This window comes from Larimichthys crocea, chromosome VI (genome assembly GCF_000972845.2).
Source record: "Larimichthys crocea isolate SSNF chromosome VI, L_crocea_2.0, whole genome shotgun sequence".
In the NCBI taxonomy this organism is placed as follows: domain Eukaryota; kingdom Metazoa; phylum Chordata; class Actinopteri; family Sciaenidae; genus Larimichthys; species Larimichthys crocea.
The window spans coordinates 8,741,712-8,757,850 of NC_040016.1; the positions used below are offsets into that span (position 1 = coordinate 8,741,712).

At 40.7% G+C, this 16,139-nt stretch overlaps 1 long non-coding RNA gene and 1 pseudogene across 1 annotated transcript in view; both read left to right on the forward strand.

The window, feature by feature from the left end:
• LOC104933449 (uncharacterized) overlaps positions 1-13,847 on the forward strand; it is a 15,344-nt gene extending 1,497 nt beyond the window's left edge. Inside the window, exon 4 of the long non-coding RNA XR_002042754.2 lies at positions 13,522-13,847. This is a non-coding gene — a long non-coding RNA (uncharacterized LOC104933449). The remainder of the gene's footprint in view (positions 1-13,521) is intronic.
• LOC113745933 (proliferation-associated protein 2G4-like) lies at positions 4,359-8,877 on the forward strand (annotated as a pseudogene).
• Positions 13,848-16,139: the final 2,292 nt, after the last annotated feature.

The window sequence follows — 16,139 nt, forward strand, 5'->3', positions numbered from 1 at the left end:
TTGGCACTTCCATAACTGTGTTTTTTGGTAGAAATTAGATATAACACACTATATGAATGACGTGGAGGTTCCAGAACTGGATGTTTGTTATCTTTGGATAGACTCGGAGACTGTTTTTACAGTGTTTTTTGCTGATGCTAAAGCGGCTGCTTGGCAGTAGCTTCACATGAGGTCAGACGTCATGAGAATGAGATTAATAATTCCAAAAAGTAAAGATTCCAGCTCTTAATATATTTTATGTATAACGAGAAAAAAAAAAGTGTAAAAACACATATCAAAGTGGTGTGGTCAAAAAGCAACCTCAAGAAAAAAAAAGTGATATACAGCTAGTAACACCATTGGATTCATTTCAGGTACTATCTCACTTTAAATCGATTTAGCCATTTTTCTGTCCAAAGCTTGAAACCAAACACACGACTCGGGAGACAAAGTTGAAATAACAATCTTTTATTATGAAGTACAACAGAAGTCCAAGAACTGTTCCACAAAGGGCACGGTGTGGTGCAGGTTTTCCTTCCCGAAACCAAACGCAGCACTCAGACGTTGAACCTTGTAAACCCAACTGGATCTCAGGCCTTAGAGAGTTGGTGGTCAAACTGTGTGCTCTGGTTGGGACAAAAAACCTGCAGCACACCAGCCTTTGGGGAACAGTTTGGAGACCCTGTTTTAATGTTTTCCTCCTCCCCACACCTCATACAAATAAGATCAGCGCGGTCATCAAATCGCTCTGCAGTGGCCTAGAAAAACGAGTCACTCAGCAGGTTGTTTGAGCAGGAAACATCTAAAACAATGCGGGAGTGTTCCCCAGGACTAAGGTTGAAACCACTGATCTGAAGAAACAAAAACAAAACAAAAAACACACTCCATTAGAGGGAAAACTCGATAAGTCCAGAGACAAGACACGAGCAAGGATCACAAAGTAAAAGGAACTTGACTATGGCGAGGAGCGTGGTATAAAAAAAACAAGGGACAGGCGAACATGGCAACCAGAACAAAGGGAGACGCAAGACAATATATACACAGGTAATATAGGACAGTGGAAAAATCAGGGCGGAGGGGACAATCAGACAGGTGAGAAACACCTGACAACCTCAGACGGGGAAGGGGCCAAGTTTATCGAAACAGAGAGGGGGGGGATTCAAATAAAAACAGAAACGCTCACAAGACAACTTAAACATAACCAGCCTCTTAGTCATGAACAGTTTTCTTTTATTTTTTTCAGATCCTTACTTTCCACATCTCAGCCGTTACGTGGTCAGGAGACGCCAGTCTCAGTTCCGTCTGGCCTGTTGGACGATCCAGACGATGAAAGAATACTAATACATGAAACAACAGACGTGCGTAACACCTGTCCGCCCAGACACAGCAGCCACTGGCTGAGGCCGAACAACAAGAAGCACACCTCCTCGTATCGCACATACGACGGCGTGCTCAGCGACACCGGCGCGTGTCTGTGGGATGTCAGGGAGGTCACACGAGAAGCAAATCACAACGCTGATGCAGAGCAGAGGACTAATGAAGTGAATATGAATACAGGAATCAGGGGAAGATGAAAAAGAGAAGCCCCCACACATGATGCCTCACTCCTCCCCCCAGCAGGATGCCCAGAGAGGTGCAGGATGAGAGGAGGAGGAGGAGGAGGAGGAGGAGGAGAAGAGGAGGACGAATATGTGGAGGACAGCAACTATTCATACACAAACAGACAGCCAGAAGCGCGACAAGCTCTTCAAGACCGAAGGAGCGTGAAGAACAAGGAGGGAACGAAGGCGAGGCGTATGAGTACAGGACATGGACTGGCTTTTCTACCGGGGCCCGCGATGCAGTGGTGTACCAGAACTTGGCGGAGGGAAAGGCAGAGGGGCGTAGGGGGCACAGAGGTCAGCGATCTGGGGTTTTGAACCCTACGTCAAAGTGCGAGCTGGAGTGGGTTGGGGAACTGGAGACGGTGACAGATCTTTGACAATCCAGACTACTGGCAACGCAGGAATGTTCCTGAAGCCCAAATCAGTTGCCTACATGAAGAACATTTTAAATCTGCAAGACAACTTCCCTCTGAGACATAGTTCATGAAGGACTCGAAACAGATTACAAACCAAAAAAGCCATGTTTGAACGGTGTAAGAATGTAGCCTAAGTGACACAATTTCAAAAACCAACATGTGACCTGTGTGACTTTTTCAGATTGTCACAGCTTCTACAGGCTGAATCACAGTCTTGTATTTAGGCTGTGATTTGGGGCATTTATATGTTCACTGACTGTTGGGAAAACAACAGAACAAGCATTTTATATTTTTCCTGTTTACATTATTGAACAACAAAAAGATTGTGGTTTAAGAACAAATGTATTTGGTTTTTTTGAGTTTGGATGTTTTCAGACCTCTCTTAAATGATGATTATGAAATACATTTTCTCTCAATAAAAATATTTGGTGAAGCACCGAGTTTTTTATTTGAACGATGGCTATAAGCATGATCATCAAGTGAAAAGCTCAACTCTCGGCTCTCGACTGCTGCATGGTAGTCCAAACTCTTCTTGCTAAGTGATAAATGGCAAAGATGTGGATCTCGTGGGACTGAGGCGGGCTGAATAACACCTGCTGCGTCAAACAGCCAGTGGTATCACACACGCAGTCAATCTATGTTAATTAACACATAACGTTAAACCTTAAGTAAATGAGTCATTGTTGCGTCACTTCTTCAGCACTGAGTTGCTGCTATTTAAAAATGGAGCTTTTAACTAACTAATCATCACAAGATTATTGAAAGTATTTTATGGTAAAGGGAAGTTGCACAGCAGTATTTGAAAAGTTTTAAACAAATAGAGGAAAAATTTAAACAGAGGGGAAATAACCTTATAACATTATCCTCTTACGCAGCTTACAGAGTTCACCATGCAGTTAGAGACGTTGGAGTCTTAATAAGTTTTTTAAAGGTCCAGTGGTAAGATTTGATTGAGTGGCAACGTACAGTGGAGTTACAGATTGCAACCAAATGAATAACTGCTCCCAACATCTCACACTCGCCGTCTAAGCATGTAAGGAAAACAGTCCCATATATCATACCAGGGAGCCAGGAATTCTTGGGATCAAACATGGCCCTCGTGCAGCTGTTGTCCCACATCCTCTAGGACCTAGTATCCCATCTAAAGCTTTACATAACTCTAATCAAAGGCTTGCAACTGTTTTGGCTTTCTTGTAGTTCAAACTAGTTACTAGCACAATATTTCTATGGTGATTTGTACATGCATGCAAGTCTGCCTAAAGTAAGCAGTGAGCTTCACTAATTTATGAAATTAAAGCGCGAGACTGAGTTGCGTGTAATTTAACGGCTACACTATTCAGCCCCTTCTAAACAATGTAAACTGTATGTGACCCCACAGGAGGGCTGAATAGTGAAGCGTTAAATACAAACTCATCACGGCCAGTGTTGTTATGGTAACCATGACGCCCACGGCAAAGTGAACTAAGCGGTCGGATAAATTATCAGCTAGAGAGATAAAAAACACAATTTCTTCAGCGACATAGATAGAATAACGAGTTCACAGAATTACTCACTGCCGATAGAAATGTCCTTGAAGAGTCTGTGATTTACAATGCACTAATTATTAATCAAGAATTACAATATAAACTGTTTGTAGCTGAATGAAAGTTTTTCAATTGTATGGCAATGGCTGTTGGCGTCCTAAATCTTACACATGGAGAACTACTAATCTTTAAGGCAGTTTATTTGCATATTCTGATTTTTATAGCTTTCATTAATGGGAATGGATCATTACTGAGCTACATTCTTAAATTGTGTAGGAATGCTTTGTGTGAGAAGTCTTTCATAATTAAGTTAAATTGGTCATCAGGGTAAACACTTTTTTTTATTTTATTTTAATTTATTAGAACTTTGTTTAAAACAAAGGAACACAAGATCATATACAAAACATTACAAAAACATTCATGTATATTCTACACACAGGGGGTAGAAAGAGTTTACATAAATATATTTAAATAATAATATGATTTAAATATCACATATATAGCGTTTTTAATAGCTGAAATTATAGAGAATATGAAATTTTGCCATCCATATGATGAGATTGAAATAAAGTTTCGTTTAATCTTACTCAGGGTTAAACTCTGTCATTGGGTTTTTTTTTTTTTTGGGCGGGTCGGGTCGCTGTGACGCGTTAGCGTCACACCGTGAAGTGGAGGGGCTTGGAGGGCAGCGGGAGGGCTGCCTGCCTGCCGGTGGTGTAGCAGCAGCAGCAACGGTCGTAGAGCCGAGTCGGCCGAGCCAAGCCGAGCTGAGCTGAGCTGAGCTGAAGTGTGTCGCTGATTGGGGCCCGACTTAGCGACTGAAACTCACTGCCAAGATGTCGGACGACGAAGCAGGAGCAGACCATAGCTGAGGACCTGGTGGTCACCAGTACAAGAGGGGTGGTGACATCGCCAACCGTGATAGATGATTCGAAACGGGTAGCCGTGTAGCCGTTGGTCGTCCGTTGTGCCGTGGTAGCCGTTGGGTCCGGCCCTGTCGTGCTGCCAGCTAACGTCAGTCACTCGCGCAGCCGCCGCCGCCATGTGGTTTACATGCGAGCCACACGTATGCTAAGCTAACTAAGCTCGGGCTAACTAGCTGCTCGGTTACCGCGTTAAACAACGTGGGATGCTAACCAACCTGCTAGCTAGCAGCAGCAGCCGGCTGACCGTGTTAAACAAACTTGTAAGCGCCGGGTGGAGATAAGCCGAGGCTGGGCAGCCTCAGATAATGAAGCCCCGCGTTAGTTAGTGTGACATTTTCACGGCGGAACTCTTGTGTTTTTTGTCTTTAACTTTTTATATATCAGGGTGTTTTAATGCACATATAACAACGACAGCAGCTGTTTTGACCTTTTTTTGGGTTATTTTCTTCATTAAAAGACAATTACTGCAAATGAAGCATGTCTTATTAGAATATATACATGGATAATGGTTTATATGTATATTATGCCACAATATCACGAAGTGTTGTAAAAAATAAAGTATTCCAGCTTGAGGAACTTTTAGAGATAAATAATCAAATGTTAATATGAGTTTTTGGCAAATCCCCAATTAAATATTTAAAAAATAATAAGTTCTGCACATCAAATAAATGCCTAAATTGTATAATGTATATTATTATTATCAAAGGATGGCGTTATGCAGTGTTTTACTCTTCTGACATTTGACATTTGTACTGGTGTACAGTACATGTTGATCAAGTCTTACTCGACTGCACGCTGTCAAAGACTGGTTGGTATTCGGTGTTCGTTTCATTCAGTTTAAGCCGTCAAATGACTCTAGACATTATCTCAGATGATCTGTCGTCTCGTCTCACGGCATCAAGACCACATAATAATCATTTTGCTGTCTGTTTTTTATCCAGAGGCCCTCCGTCTGGTCGTGGAAACAGCCAAGCCCGGGTGTCCGTGCTGAGCCTCTGTGAGAAGGGAGTGCCTACATCTGGCTGAGACGGAAAGGTCTTCAAGAAGGAGAAGGAGATGAAGAAAGGTGAGGCTAAAGACGACGCCAGCGTGTTATTTCGGGTGAACTGTGGTGACACTATCGAGAAGAGTGTAGATGCAGTCGTGTTAGATCCACGCAGAGTATGACTAAGATTGTTAGTGATCTAAGTGTCACCTCTCCATCTGTATAGTTTTCTTGCTAAAAACTTGTGGAGGATTTCCAATGAAGACTCGGTGGTTCTCTCTTCCCTCTTCTAGGCATTGCCTTTCCCACCAGCGTCTCAGTCAATAACTGGGTTTGCCACTTCTCTCCCCTGAAGAGTGACCCCGACTACACACTTAAAGATGGGGATCTGGTCAAAATGTAGGCACCACCACCGCTCTGCAATAATGTCACCCCCCCTCTTTTTCCTCTGTGTCTTTAGTCTCCCAGTGTGCCGTTCCGTGTGGATATCTTTGCTCGATGCGAGGGTTTTCTCTTTTCGCTTCGTCAGTAAGGTCTCGTCTTCTTGTCTGTCCTGTGTTGGCAAACAACAAGTAAGGTCTGTCGTTTTTAGAGCAGCTATTTCAAAGGATAATTTGGATTTTCAGCTTTGATGGGCACCACATCTGCTAAACTCCTTTTATATCGCGTGTCTCCCGACGCAAGCCGTGCTCTGAAAAACAAGTGAGCTCATCTTAGTTGTTGTTGCCACGCATGTCGGCGTCCTGTGTCACGTCTTCTGTGCTGCGTGTTGAAATGTGATGTTTTAAATGTGTGGTGGTGCACACACCAACAACGGTTTTGTATGTTTCTCGCTTTTCACACACTCTCTCTCTGAACCCTCTGGTCGGGCATGTCTGTTCAGTTTTACAGTCTGTAGTGCCGTTCCCTGGAATTCATAAAAAGTCCTTCACTGTATTTCGGCCAAAAAAAAACTCAGCTTGCAGATATCTTCTATTTAATGACCATAACAGATTAAATGTCTTATTTTTGCCGACCTTATGGTTATTGTTTAGTCTTTATTGGTCTCATTTCCAAAGTGGAGCATAGTTTGATATTTTTGTCCTTCCCAATAGATTTGATTAATTCGCTCCGTGTCAACATAGTTATTTGACAGCAGGGTGGCAGTTAACCAGCAGTGACTTGGACACGTGATCAATTAAATGTTTTGTTTCCTTTTCATACGCTCATCTTTTTGTTTTCCCTCTTGTTCCTGTAGCGATCTAGGGGTTCATGTCGACGGCTTCATTGCCAATGTCGCTCACAGCTTTGTGGTGGGAGCCAGCAAGGTGAGGATTTATTTATACACTGCTTAAGTCCTTGTCGCCGTCTTTATTAGAGCACACCTACTACACGAGTCCTCTGCTCGCCTATCTCCTTCCTGCAGGAGAACCCCATCACAGGCCGGAAAGCTGATGTAATCAAAGCAGCCCATCTGTGTGCAGAAGCAGCACTTCGCCTTGTTAAACCCGGTAACCAGGTACATGTAACCCGCCTCTTGAGTCTTCTCCATGTCGCCACAATGACCTCTACAGTTGCAGACTTTGATCATAATATTTATATGTGCCTTATCGTGAAGAAATAGAACTGGCACATCAGTATGTGAAACCGTCCCTTTCTCAGACAGCTCATTGCAGATCCAGTAGTTTTAACTCTTTACTCTCCACCAGATTAGACAGATTAGTCGCGTAAAACAAAATGAATTGTCTTCAGCGTTTTTTCTATCAGTAAGTGCACAGCAGCCTTTGATGTGAAAATGATGCATTTTTCTCTGTTTCTCAGAACACTCAAGGTGACAGAAGCCTGGAACAAGATGGCCAGTCATTCAAATGCACCCCGATCGAGGGTAAGTGTCTCATTAAAAGTCGGTGCCCTGTCGTGGAAAAGGCATTCAGGGCGACCATGAGTGATCGGATTTGGATGACTTTCATCCTCAGATTCCTTCTTGACTCTCTACAGTTTGCTAACGTAATAATAAGAAAGATGGTAATTGTTTAAGGACTCATAGTTAATGTGTGGCTTTGTGTTTTTTAAAGGTATGCTTCCTCAGCTGAAGCAACATGTCAAGATGGAGAGAAGACGTCATTCAGAACCCGACAGACCAGCAAAGGTACGTTTAGGTAGCGTCAGCTTATCTGTCCCAGACAGAAGGTTTCAGTTTGATGTGGACAAGACTTGAGCCACAGGGTGGTTTAAAGAAGTGAATGGAATTTGTTTTTGTGGTGCTGAAACCAGCAACCCACGATTATATTTGAGAAACCAACAGTAAAGTTGTTAGGGGAGTACTGCATGACTGTACTACTTTTTCCTGGCTGCTGTTGGCACTCGTTTCCAGGAAGGACCATGAGAAAGCAGAGTTTGAGGTACATGAAGTCTACGCGTGGCCGTCTTATTAGCACCGGAGAAGGGAAGGTCAGTGTCTTCTTGTCTTGCTTTATTCATTACCCTTAGCTGCAGCGTTTTCATTAGTGGAAAGAACAGATATTTATGTTTTTTTATTTCTATTCAGGCCAGAGACGGAGGTCTGAGGACCACCATTTAAAAAGAGGACCCCAGTAAGCAGTACGGCTTGAAGATGAAAACTTCCCGTACGTTTTTCATGGAGGTGGAACGGCGCTTGATGCAATGCCCTTTACTCTTCGGTATGAACACCACCGCACTTTACATGTAGCAATTTAAATACGTAGTCCCACTATCTGTGGCATTTAAAATAGATTGACAGAAAGTAAATATCAATATTAAATACCACATCCTTTTCCATCAGGGCGTTCGAGGAGTGAGGCAAAAGCCCGTCTCGGTGTGGTGAGTGTGGCCAACATGAATGCTACAACCCTTCAGTGTGCTACACGAGAAAGAGGGTGAGTGTTTACCCCCTTTATGATGTATTTTTCTTTGTAACACGCTCTCACTTCATCTTCCGTGTCTTCGTTCTCAGGAGATTGTGTAGCGCAGTTCAAGTTCACGGTGCTGCTGATGGCCAACGGGCCTCACAGAATCACAACGGACTTTCGACCCGGAGCTCTACAAGTCAGAGCACGAAGTTCAGGATCAAGAGCTAAAGGTAAAGATGAACACGGAGCTCGTTCGCTTTAAACCTTGTTTTCTATTCGTACTGAACCTCTTCCCTCTCTTAGACTTTACTACAGAGCTCTGCAAGCCGAAAAACACAGAAGAAAAAGAAAAGAAGGTGGTTATTATTCTAACAGAAACTGTGGTAGTCCAGAGCACACTGGGCTCATTCACCTGTTTTTTTTTTGTGTCACAGAGAACACTTATCTGGTTCATGATGTCTTTTTATGTACTAATCTGCACCTCTCCTTTCACATCCCGCAGGCCTCTAAGACAGCAGAAAATGCCACCGGACAGCCAACCGAGGACACAGAAGCTGCAGAATAAATAGATACTGCCTTCCACACATGCAAGACCCCAAAGAGAAGCAAGAGAAAACAGGGAAATTGCCCCATTAAACACACCGAATAGAGTTGATTTCACCAATTTAAAACGGAAGAATTCAGAAGAACTTTGGAATTAAATGAATATTTAAAAGGTCCGACGTGGACGCTTAACCCTACTGCATTAACTGAAAGTACCATGGAAAGAGTAGGAAATAAATAATAAAGAATATTGCAATATTTTTTACATGTTTTGAAAAGAATTGTTGCCAAATGTTAACTGTGTGACTGGGGCTTGTTTTTTTTATAATCGACCTGAAAATCTGCAGCTGAACATTTCCTTTAAGAAAAACTGGAGCTTGCTTGGTGGGCATTAATAATGGGAGTGGATCAGTGTGTATTTCTGAGCTGCAGGTGAAGATTACTGTGTGATACCATCGAAACCTGGATCAATCAGCCTCTTAAATAAGGCATAATGGGATGATTTTCCTGTGCTTGAATGGGATGGTACGACTTGAATTCTCACGTTTCCCTTTGGCAACAGATTACAACAAAGCTGTTCTTATGTAAACTGGATTTATAGAAAACATCCAGATACTGGAAGGTTAACGAGCACTTTGTCTCAAGTGTGAAGTGTTTTAAAGGATGACGAGGACTTAATGATCCAGTGCATCATGAAACAACTTTTTTTTTTCTCAACACCACCAGTGCAGTAAAGGGTTAAATTATAAATTCTCACTTATGAAATTGCTAAATAATGAACACAGTGACGGTAATTACAGGGATTGTATATAATATGCGGTATTTACTTCAGAGTTGATGTACTGAAGGTTTATGGTTACACTTATATTCATCAAGGTCTGACCGCATTTTTAACTACAGTTTTTTTTTTTTTAAAGCAATAACCAGAGCAGAAGACTGGAATATTTTTAAGTACACAAGCAAAAAAACAGTTGTAATCGGCTTGGGTTTAAAGAACAAAACTGCCACATTTACTGCCATTCCCCTCAATTTTATGAAAAGATGAAACCTATGTTCCAGTTTTGAAAAACTTTTCTATCAGTGACGCTGCTCTGACACCATAGTCTCGTGAAGCATGAAAAAGGTTTTGTGGGCATCTTTAGTGGATGTTGGACCTGTAAGAGATCATTTCAGGTTTAGAGTTTTCATCTCGAGGTCCGGACGGTGTTGAGAAAAAAAGATCCCGCTTTGTAGCTCAGTCAGTGGGCAAAGCAACTTAATCTAAAGAATAAAAACATTTCATACATTCGTGTTTGTTTTCTGCAACTTTTTGGAAAGGCTGCAATAAGGAGGTTGTTGAGGACAACAACAGTAAGGCGTTAAGTTCAGAACTGTTTTTTTATTGTTTGGACTGATTCTCCAATGATTTGAACTAATAGATTTTGATAAACGATTAAATTACAGGTGTACCTTAACGAGGATTTGATTTTATCCCCTGTCTTGAGCATTCGTGTGGTTTTGTGCATGATCATTTTTAGATAAAATAGTTAACTGGAAATAAGAGTTTTATATAAAATCACAGTCAATAAATACTGTGAATACAAGTAAAATAAAACATTACAAATAAAGAATTATCATATAGATAGATTGTTATTCCAGATGTTAGATATGTTCATTTAATTATTTAATGTGAATAAATAATAGACTTTCGTAGCTTGTAGCTTTTGTTAAGATCCGGAAAGTTTTTACAGTACTGTACAATTAAAACATTAAAACTGACATAAACAAATATCCAGCCATGTTCAATGACTGCTGCTATAACCAGGACTGATTTTACTCCTGTGCACACTTACTGACAACCCTCAATTTCATATACTATTTTTATATAGTGTAATATATCCTATTTGTATAGTACTTTCATATCTATTGATACAGTAATACTTGTATATACTTGATACAACCTTTTCACATTTATACTGTGTAAGTATACATATATTTCATATTCTAGTTGTTATATTTTTATTATATCAGGCCATTCTTTATTTATTATTTATATAATAATAATATTATTATTATTATTGTTATTATTTATTTATTCCACTTTAATTTATTTAAATTTTATTTGGTGTCGTGCCGTTACCCTAACTGCTAAGGCTGACCAAACACATTTCATTGTGCTGTTGCCTGAGCTGTGTAAACCATAATAAATAAACTTAAACTATTCATATGTGCAGTAAAACAGTTATTTTATACAGTGATCCTCTCTCTCCCCAACACTTGACACAATCCTTTCACACTGTACGCAGTACGCTCCCCCCCCTTTTTTTTGTTGTATTTTCTATTTATATAACTCATCTCTCTCTCTCTCCTGTCGTCTCGTCTGTCTGTCTGTCTCCTTTCAGGGTTTTGTCTAGTCGGCACGGCATTGGTTGAAGATGCAGTCACATCTCCCTTAGATTACAGATTGTAAAGCCCTCCGAGGAAATGTACTTTGTGACTTTGGGCTATAAAATAAAATTTGAGTGATTGATTGATTGATTGAACTTTGTAGTATTTATTTGTAGTATTTTATTTCTTAGCTTTAGTTTTTAATCTTCTGTTCAGCGCTGTTGGCCTGTTCTTCTTTATCTAACACATTTCATTGTGCTGTTGTTGCCTCTGACATGAAACGACACTCCTTCTCCCTTATTGAAGGCGGACACGTGATCCACTTGGACACACGTGTAGTCCACTGGACTACATTTCCCATGAACGCGCGGAGTTGGCGCTCAAACATGGCGTCACCTCCGCTATAAATACCGCCCCTCCTCCGTCACATCCTCTTTCCGTCTCTTCTCGCTCGAGGTATGGAAACCAGCTTCGCCGCTAACTCAATCCAAACCAATCAACCGGTTTTTACAAATCATCCGGGTCACTAACGATTTAAATCTCTTTGTTTTTCACAGGAACTTCTCCACGATGAGAGCCAGAGGTGAGTTAAAGCAGCCATAGTTTGTATTTATGGATTCGGTCTGTCCTCTTCCCTGCTGCTCGTTAGCCTCTGTGCAACTTAAAACGTGTGTCTGCTTTTAAAAACCCTTCTGCTCCTTTGTATCTTTTCTTCAGTCGTTTTAACAATGCTGATGTTAATCCAAGTGATAAAATGTACAAACTAAGTGAGATATTGTAAATATTATATAAGGTTGGTTAATGGTGTGTGGAGGCCTGCTCTGGTGCATGCTCGAAGATGAAGCTGTGTTCATGTTCAAAGGTCCAGATCTGCTTCAGCTGCAGCAGTATCAGTGTTTTCAGTTTAATTTATCTGCACGCGTCTGTGTTAGTCACTAAAAGTGGGAGGGTGGACACGCCATGCTTGTACTACGATCACTGTCTAAATAAATATCCCTCTTGTTTTCCAGTGGAGGAAGAAGCGTATGCGCAGGTAAGCAGTAATCTCTTTTGTAACAAGTTACACTAATAGAATAAAATGCATTAATACGTGACAGGGGAAATCTGTTTTAAAGCACTTTAATGGATGTTCAAAGATGCTGTAGATTAAAGCAGCATAACACAAAACTGTACACCAAGCTGACACTAAAATTTTTTTTGAAGGTGGGCAAGTCGGTACAGTCACTGCATGAAATACTTCAATATATTGCCAATGTGGAGCTGTAGTATCTCTTGAAATTTAGTTTTGCCATAATTCGTAAGAGTGGATAGGGATTCCTATTCCACATTTGTGCACATGGCGTTACTTGTTACTGGACACATGGTCACCAGTTCGAACTTTAAATATTAAAATGGTTTGAGCCACACATGGCTTAAAATGGCCTGAGTCAACTTTAAATATTAAAATGGTTTGAGCCACACATGGCTTAAAATGGCCTGAGTCAATTGTAAAGTAATTAGGCACTTGTTTCTTCAACTCTAGTACAGTGGTCCCTCGTTTATCACGGGGGATACATTCTAAAAATAACCTGCGATGGACAAAATCCGAAGTAATCAGCTTTTATTTTTTACAATTTAAGGCTTAAACTTCTCAGTCAGGCATTAACATTTAAACACTTCTCCCATAGCCAATCAGGATGCCAAACACAATGTGCATTCATACTGTACACTATAAAAGCATGCAAAATTGCACTAAAAATCCAAAACAGCAAGGCCGAAAGGTGAACCGCGTTGTAGTGAGGGACAACACTGTTTCTTAAGAAGTGTACTTGCAGTTTGGTCTGATCAAATCAGTGTCACATGAAATACCAAAGTTAGATTTTTAAAAATAAGATGAAATGGCTGGGAGTGACCCATCTGCATGTACACAGCAGGATTTGGTCTGGGTTGATGTGATAAGTGTCTGAGCTGAAGGCAGGTTTACAGCACATTAGACCAGTGTTTCTCAATCCTGCACCACACCTCATTTAAATGATCAGCTCGTTGAACGCTGCAGTGGCCTGATAACGAGCCACTCATTTGAATCAGGTGTGTTTGAGCAGGAAACCTCTAAAACATGCAGGGCAGTGTTCCCCGAGGACCAGGGTTGAGAAACGCTGCATTGTCAATTTGTATAGTTAATCAATATACTTGGCTTTAAATTTAATGACCCAATAAATACTTCAATAATCAGGGTCATTGCTCAGTCATCAACATGAAAGTGGATGAGTTTCCCATTAGTCTGTAATTGAATGGGCATTAAGCATAAAATGTTTTGTATCTTGACGATGTTTTTAATCCTCACCAACAGGCTGAAGCGTAAAAGGAGAAAGATGAGGCAGAGGTCAAAGTAAGCCCTCATCCCCCTCGCCAGCTGTGATCCCGTCAGAGCCTCTTCAGACGACTGACGCATGCGGCTGAAGTGGACCGTGGATCCATCCGTGGGGTAAAGGCCTCAAACCTGACTTCAGATGACCGCGTCTCATGGAGCCGACTGTCTGTCTGACGGAAGACGGCAACGACGCTGGACAGATCTCAACATCAGAACTGCAGCTGCTGTTCATGGACCATAATACATACGTTAACCAACAACTGTCATGTGGTGTATTGAACAATAAATGAACACTGTTAAAGTTTCCTAGTTTCAGTCTCTTTAAATTATTCGAGTGATTACAGGATCACTCTGTAGGTGTATATCTATTGAACACTGAATGAGGAGTCAAACTGTGTAAACCAAAGCTGGCTTTGTTTTAAATCGCCTCGGGTGTATGAACCAAAAACTAGATTCTAGATTTCTCAGGAACCTTTGTGCCTGAATGGACTACACAGAAGCTGATGCCTTAAGAATTAATAGCAAAAAATGGTTAAATTAATCTGGATTTTAGAATCAAGAGGGGAAAAATAATACTTAAGCAGACAAAATTGACTCAAGTCAGCAAAGTCTTTATTACAGTCAGCTACTAGCTGAAGTAGAATGAGAAATGAAAGTACAGGACATGGGGTGTTAACATGATTTAATAGAAATTACAAAGTCAAGAAGGGTTTTCGCCACTTATCAAATTCAGTTTTCTGTCATCTCAGAGGTGATTGTTTCCATTGCAAAGATTTTATTATACCTCTTTGTTCCTCTATAGATGGGCTTTCTGCCTTACACTTTCTTTGTAATTGTTTTTTTCTAGCAGCTACAGTCAGTGAACCAAATGAGACATTTCTTTGAATATTTCTACATTTTAAATGTAGAAATCCAAAGAGTACTTCATGCACAAATTAAAGCAATTTGGTCCCAAATATCAAAAACAGGTGGACAGGCCCAGAGCAGATGATGGTGGTTTCAGCTAAACACTCTCCAAGAGGATAAACTCTGTCTAATTTGTCCAGACTTCCTCTGTTAATGCAACTGTTAGTTCACCTTTTTCATTTTTGTTTAATGCAGGTGCTACTTGTTAAAATCTCATTATCTCAAAATCTAAAGAAAATTAACATTTGTTATTTCAAGATAATGACATAAATAACTAAAAATGTATGAATGCAGACTGCTTGGGGCTTCTGTACAAACCAATAGGGACTTAAAGGTTTGACCATAGACACACATCACTTGATTAGCAAGCCTCCACTATGCTAAATATGTATTTTGTTCATCAAACAAGAAGTTGAAATATTCAGTATTCAAGTATTGTGAATCTATTTTGTCCTTTTCTATGAATTACAGATAGAGCAGATGTAGCATGAGACAGTAAGTAACATTAGATCTCAATGGGAAAAAAATCAGGGGACTGGGTAATGTGCTAGGAATGAAAGGATGCCACATCATTAATGGAAATGAAAAGTATCAACCTACAGAGGGCTGAATTCAAAAACATCCCTAAAATCCAAGCAAATTATACGGCAGGCTAGTCCATTTTGCCAAAATGCCTTTGTAGCAATTCATAATGGTACTCCATTAGTTTGTAGTAGTAGTAGTTTGTATCGCCTCCACGTGCTTGTATGCATGCCTGACAACGTCGGGGCACGCTCCTAATGAGACGACGACTGATGGTGTCCTGGGGGATCTCCTCAGGAGACACAGCAAACCTTCTGGCAATTACACATATTGATGTGCCACCCTGGAGGAGTTGGACTGCAACCTCTGTAAGATCCTAAATAAATGCAAAACTAATGAGAAATTGGTCAGAAAAGATGAGCAGGGAAAAAATGTCAGTGGCTTCCACCTGTAAAACCATTCCTATTTTAGGGGTTGTCTCATTGTTGCCCCTCTAGTGTAGCTGTTGTTAATTTCATTAACACCAAAACAGATGAAAATGACAAACAACGCCTCCAACTACTGACCTCCCAGATCAATATCCCAGAAGTTGAATTGACTTGATGCTATACTCTGATTAAAAAGTGTTGCTTTAATTCTTTTTGAGAAGGGTTCATTAAAATCAGCCTGTGCTGCAGATGAAGAGTTACGGAAGCCCTAAAAGGCCACACATACATACATTTTATTCCACCCGTTTTCCCGTGATAATGAGATAATTCCCCCGTTTTCATAAATTATGGATCAAAGGGATTTTACAGTGGTGTAATAGGTTTCCTCGCTCCGTATCATGGACTACATGCATTTGCCACACATTCTGTAATACGGGCGCACTTGATTTAATACACTAGACTATCGTTTTGTTTTCTCAAAATCTCGAATTAATGATCTCGTTATCACAGGAAAACGGGTGGAATAAAATGTATGTATTTATGGCCTTTTAGGGCTTCCGTACAGCAGACTCCACCTGTAAAACCATTCTTATTTTAGGGGTCGTCTCATTGTTGCCCCTCTAGTGTAACTGTTGTTAATTTCATTAACACCAAAACAGATGAAAATGATTAACAACTACTTACCTGACCGGATCAATATCCCAGAAGTTGAATTGACTTGATGCTATACTCTGATTAACC